The sequence below is a fragment of the Zeugodacus cucurbitae genome, chromosome 5 (genome assembly GCF_028554725.1).
Source record: "Zeugodacus cucurbitae isolate PBARC_wt_2022May chromosome 5, idZeuCucr1.2, whole genome shotgun sequence".
Classification (NCBI taxonomy): domain Eukaryota; kingdom Metazoa; phylum Arthropoda; class Insecta; order Diptera; family Tephritidae; genus Zeugodacus; species Zeugodacus cucurbitae.
This window is the reverse complement of record NC_071670.1, coordinates 55,127,363-55,139,985: the sequence shown is the minus strand read 5'-3', so window position 1 is coordinate 55,139,985 and position 12,623 is coordinate 55,127,363.

The window sequence follows — 12,623 nt, the reverse complement described above, 5'->3', positions numbered from 1 at the left end:
TTCGAAAAATGTTTCAGTATTAAGTTGCGATTTGCTCTTGTTCTTACACATTATAGAAGCACTGTACTTAGATTGATATAAAATCGGATTATGGGTGTAGTCTCGCCCATTTTTGGGCCAAGAAGCAAATCTCAGAAACTACTCGACCAATTTCAACGAAATTTGATACATTATATTTCCTCGACATTCTGATATAAAATTTGGGGTATGGGGGAACCACGCCTTTTTCCCATATAACATATTTTTGATTTCCATCTGATTATCTTCACTGTACAATATCCAATGAACACGATACAATATACAATGAAGGTATTGGAATAAAACTTGGTGCAAATACAGAATTGGGCCTCAGGGCCTCTGTGCCAATGGATGATTTTTCACCGAAAATATCGGCAAATCTCTCAAAAAATGTATAGAAATATAAAGGGAATTGTTTTATTCTATTAATTTGAGTAAAATCGGATAAGTACTAGAGGATACCTAATACATATAAGGATATTGATACTTTTGGTGGGCTGTACCTTATATATAGGTTTACATATGAGATAGCTTAGGAATTCACTTAATTAAGTGAATGTTTAGTCATGGACATTGTCTAGCTTCGTGAAATCGGTCCAGAAATAACCCCAGCCCTCATATAATATATGTATATAATGATATTCATTATTATAGTAAACTTAATGCTGAATAAGGTAGTCAAGGTGCGTGTTAACTTAATAAAATTGAAAAAAATAAATAAATTGCGAGAGTATAAACCCGAACTTAGCCCTACCCCACTTGTTTGTTTTTATTGTTTTGGATATAAAAAATTTGTAAGCCAAAAATTTATTTGTTCAAACCTTTTTTACAGAAATAAACTTTTCAACTTCCGCTTAACAGGTTAACTTTTTTCGAAAATTGGATTTTTGCTCTCAACCGATTACTATCATGTCCAATACCAACTTACCCAACCATCAGTTAAGCTAAAAAGTTCGTGTCATTCCTGGCACTACTTTCCTTGCAAACTTATCAGTATTCAATTCAAAATAGTATCTCTGATTGATGATATATTGGAGTTTATCAAATAGTCGACTCTCCTTATCCCAAATGCACTGAGATAACGGGAACTCATACTACTCTACTTATCTAAAACCTAGATATATTCCTATAAGTAGACTATTTGGTTTCCTTACCCCATACGAGTCACCCTTTATACTAATTATATTGCAAATACATTTATATTGTACGTATAACAAAACAAACAAAATTATGCAAATTGAATATAAAAATTCACGTTTAAACAGTTGCAAGTAATTTTAAGCCATATAAAGGCTGTTGCAGCGTCGAGCCGTTTTTAATTAGTTTCCACATAAATATTATTGCCCAAACAGTTTTTGCGTGTGTGTGCATATTAAATAAATATTTTCCGCTGAGCTTTGTTAAACAATTAAATAATAATTAGTTTTAGGAGTCAAAATACGCTGCGGTATTTTAAATGTAAATATTTCAGTATTTAGTTTCATAAATTTATGAGTTTGGTTATATTATTTGAATTTCCAAAAATAAACATTGGTATTTGTATATAATTGCATTGATTTAACGTATTTAATATTCGAAGTCAATGATTGATTTGTTTACTCTATATTAAAGTATTTATATATGTAGGTGTTGTTGTGAATCATTTTCATACAAATATATCAAATTATGTTTAATGAATTGATGTATCTCCTAAACTACATATTTGAGCTATATATGTCAGCAAGAATATTATCCTAAATTTCAGTCAATCCTATAGTTTCGGAGATACAGGCTTTGGAAGGTGTGCGCTCCAAGACAGGTATTATTGTAACGCGTTTTTCTCGGAACCGTGTTTTCAAAGTGGGTTGTTAAATGTTCTCGAAGACTACTCAACCGATCCTGATGAAATTTTGCACAGGTGTTCGAAATACAATTTTCTCGCGCTTTAACGAAGGACCGATTTTTTTTTGGAAAAATGTCGGCCAAAATTCCAATATTTACTATTTTTGTCTCCCGTTCGTTCAAGCACGAGTTTATGGTTTTACTTAAAACACTTATTTTTGTTTTTTTTTTTTCATTTTGAATGATCCTGTCAGGAGTTATGCTGACAACGCCGACGCACCTTTTTTCCGAGGGGTCACCGGAATTGTGACGTCAATGGAGGAGTTTTATTTTTTTTGTAAATTTCAGAAATTGTTCTTTAAATACATAATACATAATAAAAAATTTTTTATATAGGCCTTTTTTTACCCGACGAAACCCATGTAACCCTTTAAGCAGTGTAAGATTCTTTAAAAACTTTTTGCTGTTTACAAAAAACAAAACAGATTATCCACATAGTAATGCCTTTCTCAGATTTTCTACGTTATCAAATTGTCGATTATTGCTATAAACTTGTTGCGGAGTGGAAGCGTTCGTCGTAGTCCGTGGTCCACGTGCGCTAGAGCGTTGGACACATTGACTTCGGGTGAGCTCGCCAAACGCTGGACAGCAACAGGCACATGTACCTATTCATTAGCGAGGTCTTTCTGGACCGCAATGGACCGATCCATCCAGCTGTTAGTAAGGCTAATCTCTCCGCAATCTTTCGTGTGCTTAGTGGTCCAATAGGCACACAAGTGGTGAGGTTAGGGATCAAGGCAGATGCAAGTTGTCAAAGCTGTTTGAAGGAAGGCGAAGAGGAATCGTCCAAGCACTTCCTCCTTCAAAGTCTAGCATTCGCCAGACTTAGGTTAAAACACCTCGGCAAGCACATCTTCGGCAAACCCAGTGAAGTAGTTGGAATTGACATTAGCCGACTTAAGAACTTTATAATAGAATCCAAGCGCTTTGTCGAATCATAAGGGCCTTAGAGATCCGTCAGAATTATCCGGGTGTCTCAAAGGATAGTCGAGTCTGTCTAAAGGAGACTCTCTGTAGTTGTGGAGTTCCACCTCTTGACCTACTTACCAGGATTTAGAACCTACCCAAATGTTGGGCATTCTAAAATGGGTATATTCCTCTGTATTATGCGCTGTTGGTGGACGAGCCATATTCGTAGAAATCTCCCCAGATGACGTCTTTACTGAATACTTCACTTACGTTTTATTTACATTAAAGAACTAATTTTCATGTTTAATTTCACTTATGACGAATTTGACAAAGTTGCCGTATATATCTAAAATAATTTGTCAAAAGTTCTCGCAAAAAAAAAAAACTTTTTGGAACTCATTGGTTCAAAATTAAAACTTTCGTAAATGCGAAATGTTCGGTCATATGGTTTAAGCGTGACTTATTGCTGACCAATTAATTTTCATTCGAAATTTGGGTAGTTCAAGACCTAAATCAGTCTTCGTAGAAGCTGAACAGCATTGAAGAGATTTTGGGAATTCGGTAGCGCAATAATGATGAGTTCGAAAGGGATGTTACCTCTTAGGGTAATTGTTTTCTTGTCAAATGAATTGTGAATGAAACCAGTTAATATTGCAAGACTTCTATATGTGCATAGATAGACGGTCAAGATTCGTAATGAGGAGGGGAAGATCCGATTATCATGAAGCAGCATTAGGTCGTTAGGTCCCCACTTCACACTTGCCAAGGGGTCCTCAACTATAGTTACAATTGAACTAACCGAGCCTTAACCTTACCCAAGTGGCAAAGCATTCGCCACTATAAATAAGCAATTTATTAACGCAAAATACTGCAGTACTGATATTTAAACAGTCCATCATTTATTCAACCACCATATTGTTTTCATAATGGTACCCCTATTAATTTGCAATAAATGCGAACCAAAATGCAAACACACAATAACAACAAGTGCACGCCAATATTAAGCAATAAAAGCAAATAAATACATAAATTCAGCAATAAAACAATAATCATTGATTGCTCGGACGTACATTTGTATTTATTTATTGGTGTGAGTATTGTAAAACAGCAACAACAATAATAGAAAAACATGCTACGCATACACAAATTAATATCGATCAGATTTCATTCATGCAATTTGCTGTGATTTTTATTGCGTGTCCCACTTTTCCATAAAATATTTGCAAAACGCTTTTCCACATTTAGTCGGAGACTTTTTATGCGACTCACTCACCATGGACGCCTCGCGCGCCCGCACCAAGCATCCTCGTAGGAGAGCAGCGGCTGATGGAAGTAGTGGCAGCGGCGGTTCTGTTGGAGTTCTTGTTGTTGCTGTTGGTGATGCCTCATGCCAATAGCCATTTAGTTGACCATTTGTTGTTGTTGTTGTTGTGATTTTTTATTTATGTACCAAGGCAGCGTCGCAACAAAAACAATTGACGACTTTTTTACAAGGCAATGCTATCACAACAACAACAAGAGACTGCCGGCCAGCCAAACAGACGGTCGCTGCAGCTTTGCTTGATGTCCAAGCTGAGGACAAAAATAGAGGTAGACAAAACTGAATTGATTCTGCGCTTCAATGTGCTGGTCTATATGTGTGTGCTGATGTGCCGATATACCGGACTAAAGCCGCGACAGCACTGGACCACTAGTGCACAGCCGAGCCTTATTGGCTTACAAACTCAAGCCCACACTCACACATACTCACGTCCATGTCCAGCAGCAGCACAGACAGCCTGGTCTCGGTCTAGGTTGCATCGATTTCATCGCCATTCAAGTCACTTTGTGCTGTGAGCTTTTAAAGTTTGTTCCTGTTTGCTAAAAATGGCTGAGCCTGTTCGAAATTGGAGTAATTTCGCGTCGTCGGCGACAATGTGTTTGCCTGAGATTGCTTGTGTCCATGTGTTGTTATTGTTAGTGTTGTTGGTGTTATTGCTATCACCACTGCAGCTTACAAATGCCTTCCTGTGCAGTTGTTGTTTTTGCTTTTTGTTTTTGTTTGTGTGTTTTTCTTCACAAGTTAAGTAACACAAACATTGATGATCACTTTGCGCCGTTGGTTGGCTTATTGGCCGCGGTGTCTCGTTGGAGTCGCTAGACTGATATATGCTGTGATTAAGATGCACGACTCTCGAAATTGGCGTGCGAGTGTGGATGTGTGTCTCGATATCCGTATGTCTCCGTATGTATGTATGTGTCTCGCGTATAGAATGCAGGAGTCGTTGTTGCCTCTCTACCGTGCCAGACATGCTCATTTGTTTCCTTAATTGGAATTTGCGCTAATACAAAGCAGCCACCATTACCGGCTTGTGCGTCGAACAGTGATTAAAGTTCGACTCATTGTGGTTTAATTAGGATGAGTGTGCGTGTATGGCAGGATTCCTGATTAATTTTTGGAAATATTAAGTACTCTTTCTTTGCACAATCGTGCCAAATGACTTCTGGTCTTCGTATTATGAGATGAGGTTAAGAACTATTTATTTTATTACTAGTATTATTTTAAATAGCGAAGAAGACTAGGAATGCCAGTCTCACTAAGTGCTATCAATATCTACCACGACTTTGGAAGGAAAAGGAGCTCTTATATAACCAAATGATGAATGACAATTTAACTTTCGGTTTTTTAGGTGTCGGTTTTGATCGCATTCGTCAGTGGTTTCTGCATTGCGAGCGATGGTGCCAGTTTGAGAATTCAAATTTCGCAAAGGTCTACTTCAGTTTAGATCGTCCTTCTCTAGGTCAGTCGTCAGGGGCACCGAAACGTACATTTTACATGCTGAAGTGTTTTCTTTCATTCCGGCGGTATGGCCATGCCAGTAAACAGCCATTTGATTTTTATGCTCCGCACTATGTATCTATCGCCGATGAGCTCATATAGCTAGTCATGGCATCGAATCCGGTAGTCACCTGCCTCCACATGTAAGGGGAGCAAATTCTTCGGATATATTTTCTCTCGGAAGTTCCTAAAGAATCCCCATCATTCTTCGTCATCGTCCATGCTTCCGCCCCCTACATCAGAATGGGTATGATGAGTGACTTATAGAGCTTTTGTTTGCTTAAACATCTAAAAGCGGCGCCTTCTTTACTATAACTTAATTCCTCAGATATATATGAAGAAGAATCCAATTCCCACTACAGCCGGTTCTATCCTACCGGAATTTACCCGGATTTTATCCGGTGAAGGGCTGTTATTTCGACGATCTAACTCTGTTTGGATCTGTTAATTTTAAGTTTAATGAAGAAGAATCCAACCCACGACAGTGTCGTCTAGGTAACCAAACAAACCCGCGTTCAAAGTCAGCTAGCAATTATCATCTCAAATGAAAAAGAACCCATTCAAACCCAAGAATTTCATGTACTTTGAGGGATGTTAAAGTCAATTTGCTTAGAAAAGACTAATTAGTCCACTTAGCTGTCTAATATGCTCGAAGTTAGATGGGATTCCAGAGTTAATTTGATAATCATCAAGTCGCAAGTAGAACAAGTTTAAAGTCGCCCTAAAATGGCTCTTTAAGTTTGAGATGAACTTTGCAGTAAGAACTAATATATGTGACCTGGTCTACGAAAAGGGAGCTAACGTGCGAAAAATAGTTTTCTGGGAAACAGCTGTTAAAAAAAAAGCATCTCATCAACTAAACCAACCGAATCAACTAAAAAGTGAAAATTGATTTTTTGACACCTAAGCCCCCTTTCCGTAGACCAGGTCACATATAATTTTAGAAACTTTTAGATTATACAATATTAGGATCATATTTTATTTGACTGACCTATTTTATCACACAGTATTGCCAAATTTAGACAGTTCTACTAAAGATCTGATAGTTATCGAAAAATTGTGGTCAGCTATATAGGTAAATGAAACTTGAATCCAGGGTTCCGGAGATCTGACGTAGCAAATCTAATATTTTAACATAGAATAGCCGCAAACTAACCACTGTGCTGTCGCCACCGACATGGAATTGTGAAATTAATTTGTGGAAATTAGCATTAACCGGTCAAGCGGCTAGTCGGCTGTAAATACACGATTACTACGAGGCCAGCAATGGGGACAAAAGAAAACTGTATGGCTGTCTGGACAGCAGCTAGAAAAAAAATAATATAGTATATACATATCTCTTTGTGATATTTCCGCCTTGGCGCATAAATTAATATGTATTAGATACTTGGTGACTTCTGGTTAAAGAAAGGGAAAGGACAAAAAAGTTGTGGAAAGGCTTTAAGTGTGTAGGTGAAAAAAATTCTCTATAGAGAGAAAAAATGCTTTATTGCTTTATTTATAATATTTATTTGTAAAAAAAGTAATAACTTGCAAATTTACGCGCCACACAAGTCTCAAGCGTTCACAGTTTACAATAAGAAAGCATTTGATATTTGAAAATTATACGCTTGGCTGCTAGCTGATGTCACGTCAATCGTAAATTCCTTAAACATGCGCATATAATAAAAGTTAAAGATTTATGTATTTTCATTTACATATGAGTATTATATAGACGTATGATAAAAATAGCTAAAGAGTGGGCCAGCAGCCAGCGGCTGGCGGCCAACGACCAATACACACTTATAGCTGAAGTAATCAGCGCAAAAAATTTCACTTCTTTCCGTTATGACCACACACACATATAAATACATACAAATGCTTGGCTTGTTTACCATGCCAACAAGTAACGGTCAACGTGTTTGCCAGCGACCATCATCACGACGCGGTCATTAGATATTCAAATTAAAAATTCTCAACGTGTCCTTTCAATTTCTAAAAATATGTCATTTTCCGATATTTATGAATAGAGCAAGTTGCAAGTAGTATGCGCATGCGCGCGCGCATACACAATTTCCATACGAACGCCACACGCATCATAAAACAGCTGTAAGATGCGACGCAGAGCAGTTTACACTTACAAGCAACGCATATGATACACACATACGACTACAACGACGCGCACAGACGCTCCAACGCGTTGGCTGCTGAATTGTCTAAGTCCAAGTTGACTGCAAGCGCATGCGCTTAAGCGCAGACACGCGCGTCATCATCATCATCGCCATCACACCGTGGTTGTTGGTATAGCGGTAAAGCAATTGCTTGCGACGGACGCAGCAATGCGGCAGCTCGCCAACCAGCCAGCAAGCTGATACGGGTATGTGTAACTCGTTACTTTCACCGCGCGTTCATGACGCGAATCTCTGTGCGTCGGCCGCCTGGACGTCGTCGCACCATTGCGTTACCTCGAATCGAAGAATTTGTGGGATTTTGGGGAGTCGGTTGCAACGCAGTGTCGCATTCGTTTTCCTTTGGCCTCTGCTCGCATATATGCCATAATTTACGAGCTCATTTAAGCGACGCTAACACGACATCTTCGCCAAATAGACGCGAAACTCGTTGGTGCAAGCCCAAATAAACAGACCAATTGACATTATGATATACGGAGTCCATATCCATATCCATATTTTGTTGCTTATGCACATTTTTGTAGATTCTGTACATCAAAATGTTTGAATTGAGTGTTAAATGTCGGCTGCAAATCCGGCATGCAACTGCGTAAATGATAAACAAACTGAAGCGTCTTAATAAATTTCTTGCCGATGTAGAGTTTTGCAACTTTTCGACAGGGAGTTCCCACAGTGCCTGTTGGCGTTAGATGGGGAGCTAGTAATGTCAGAAAAGAAAGTTTGACATCGCCTTCGAAGTGATAAGTATATTGGTCTGTATTAATTAGACTTCCGCAAACTGTAGAATATCAAATGGAAATGAAAAGGCATACAACATGGTTTTAGAAAGTAATAACGAACCTCTCAAAAATGCACAACATTCCTTAAATTATTTTGACTGTCACTGACTCAATTATTCCAGTGCCCTTTGAAACCAAGTCAGAACTGAACCATCTTTTTCCCCGCTATTTTGACATTTCTCTTCAGTAAGGTTTGCCATTTCATCATGAAACCCTATACAATCCAACAACGAGTCGAAATCATTAAAATCTCCTACCGGAAATTTCCGAATTCGAAGTAAGTGGCCTCAACTTTAAGAACGCTACGTCCAATTTATGGTCGTCATAATCGTCCTGTCAGATCAACAATTTGATCTTCTAGTAGAAAAATTAGAATTCACAGGCACAGTACAAAATGTGCCGTGCTAGTGAGACTATGAAGTGCCCTTAGTGTCGAGAATATTGTTGCCGCTATTGAGGTAGACCCAAATCAGTCTCTCACTTGTCGTTCTCAAGCGTTGAGCATCTCTGGGACGTCGATGTGGCGAATTTTGCAAAAAAAACCTTGGCCTACATCCTTACAAGATCAAATTGACGCAAGAACTGAAGCCGCTTGACCACCAGAATCGTCGTATGTTCGTGAGTTGGGTTGAGCAACAACTTGAAAATGGTCCGGATTTTCTTCGAAAAATCCTCTTCAGCGATGAGGCACATTTTTGGCTGGATGGCTTCGTCAATAAGCAAAATATGCGTCATTGGGCCGTACTTCTTCCGTTATGATCAAGATCGGCACGTTACTGTGAATGGGAATCTTTACCGCTCACTGATAACCGATTATTTTTGGCTCGAACTGAATAATATGAACTTAGACAATATGTGGTTCCAACAGGACCGCGCCACAAGCCACACAGCGATTGTCACAATCGATTTGTTGAAAGCAAAATTTGGTGAACGTGTTATCTCACGAAATCACCCAATCAATTGGCCGCAAAAGTCGGTCGTGCTATTTGACGCCGTTAGGCTGTTTCCTGTGGGGCTACATCAAGTATAAACTTGACCGTAGGTCTATGCCAACAAGCCCCCGACGACTGATGAACTTCGTACGAATATCGAACGGGAAATTGCAGCAGTATCGACCGATTAAGCTTGAAAACCGTCGAAAATTCTTTTCAGCGTCTGGACTTCGGCAAAAAAATCGAATTCCTTACTTAATGGCATCGCATGTACTATCACAAAATTAAGGAATTTCATTTTTGTTTTATTAAAAAAAAAAACTTTTTTAGCGCTCTTATTGTATTATATGCATTTTTGAAAACACAAAAATTTCCGTTATTTTCTGAGCCCACCTCGGCAATAGTGACCACCGGGGAAAACTAACGAGGCAAGCTATAGCACCGAGGTACATGAAAGAGAAAGATGGCATAAAAGTAAAGGAAAAGTGTGCTTTATTAAGCATTGATTTAGCATTTGAAAAACCTAATAATTGATTATATAGAGCAATTATGTATATGCGTAAATTTTCACATATAAACTCTCAACCGTACATAGTTGAAAATATCCATAAATATACACATACTTATATCACTTTCTCGTGGAGTGAAATTAACGCTGTGCTATTTCTCCATAATTTTCCATAAAAAAGCGAAAAGTGTAAATAGTAATCACACATAGAGAGCCTCACCCGCATGCGTCAGTGGGTTTGTATGTTTGTCAGTTCCGGGTTATAAGAAAATCAAACACACAGCTGTCATTCCGACAGCATTATTGGCATGCCATAATTCTTCCGACAAACAAATACAGAAAAGCAGTTGTTGTATTTTTTTCTAATATTTGACATTGAAATTAAAATAATTCATTGTAAATGCAACGCAAGCACAAACACACACACACACATATTTATTATGTATGTATGCCTGTTTATATAAAGGTGCCTGTGTGTGTTTATATATGCGTCTTTGCTCCCCACATTTCTATTTTCTAATGAAATATTTGGGTCACTCTCATAATTTATAAGTTTATTTTTCATTACATTGACACTCCATCAACGACATCGGTTGCAACTTGGCTTGCCATCGTTTGTCATACTTGCCGCCGTGCGGTGACAAGTACACGTACACAAGCGCAGCAGCTTCATAAAGCAAAAAGTGCATCTCGAATGTAGTATGTGTGTGTGTGACAGCGGCAGACGTTATTGGCACAAGCTCGATATCAACCTTCAACAAATAGTGTGGCATCATCGCTGCCGGCAACATCATCATCATCATTATCACCAACGGCATCAGCACCGGCGGCGGCATCAATATGGACACAGGTGCAGCTAATGTGGAAGTGCAGTTAAATAGTATTTTAGATTTTCTACTTCCACTCTTGTGGCGCTTTGTTTGTACGTATACCAGACCACCTTGCCTGCCGACTCATCATATCTCCTAAAAAACAACAAGGAAATGCCGCAAGAACTTACTGCAGTCATGACAAAGTGTAAACATCGCTGTCGCTTACCGCCTACAAATCAAGCCGAGCTCTGCATTTTTGATGAGAAAAGAAATAGTTTATTGATTTGCTGTGGAATTTTTAAGGAGAAACTATACTTCAGTTGGAGTGAACATGTAAAATACTATGAAAATGCATATAGGCATATGAGTCTTAATGTAAAATAACCAGAAGTAAAAATATCACTTTTCCAACCAGCTAAACGAAGACACGAAGAATTCAAATCACCAATCCAAGCTAATGAAATTAATTTAGGAATCTCAACGTCTCAGATGTCGACGAGCCACGACCAATTAATCCGAAAATGATACCGTGGAGGATAACGTGAAAATGTCCACGATCCTTCACAGACAGTCCGCCGATTGAAGGTGCGCAAGATAGCTGAGAAAGTAGGAATCTCAAAATACTATATGGTATATAAAATATTTGGTTTGAGAAGCGCGATGAGTTCCGCTTTTGCTTATTACGGACAGTTGACGCTGTTTCGAAGTCGTTTTGGAACCATTGACGAAGCGTAGTGCCATTCATACACATCAGAGATCAAGGAGCAGTCGAAACAGTGGACTTCGCCCGGCAATCTGATTCGAAGAAGATGAATACTGTCCCATCGGTGAAAAATGTAATGACCATTGATATCCTGAGGTTCACAGAACTTCATTTACATCGATCACTTAGAGGGGCCAAAACGTTTAATCTTGACACACACCTCTGTCGTCGCCATGTCAAATTCACCAGATTTGGTCTCGTTCGACTTCTTTTTGCCTCCCACCAAGCAGACCTACTTTGCCAAACCTCAGAAATCCCAATTTCCGGACGGGTTAAATTAGTTGGAGTAGGAACTGAAGTCGTGCTGTCAAGCGTAGGGACTGAAAAGATACTATCAGAAGCTGGAATCAGTATTTTTAAACATCCTTCATCGATTACACAGAAGTCCCCCATCTACCATTTGATTTTTCATTTAAAATTCAACTATGGGATAGATTTGCAGTCCTATTTCGCTAGCCTCAGAGGAACTAAGAGAAGAAGAAGGTTAATATTATTTTTTCTTGATTTCTCCAGAAATCCGTATTTCTGACGAAATAAAGATGTTGGAACAGGTGCTGAAGACGATTGATTAAGTGTAGGGACTCAAATTAAGTTTATGGACTAACAGATACTGGACTCTGTATTTTTAACCCATTGATGTCCTCCTCTTTCTTGGACTACTGCAGGAGTTCCACATCATCCAATTCATATTTCATTCAATAAAGTTCAACTAAGGTATAGATTTGCGGCATCATGTTCCTCAAGGAGCCGGAGGAACATATTACTTTTCTTGATTTTTGCAACACAAACAATTCCATATTAACATCAAAGCAATTCTTATAATTGCTGATTAATTACAAGTGCAAAACTGTTGTACTGCTTTGCGCTTCACTCAGCAGATTTTTTAATTAAGTTCTTTCTTTCTTTTCTGAAATTCTTCTCTTTTTTTCTTATTTCAGACTATTGATTATACCATGTCGTTGTACGCCTTTGTTCTAACAGCCACCACCCACCGACATTACTCTAATTAAAGACATTTTTTCCATCACCCAACAA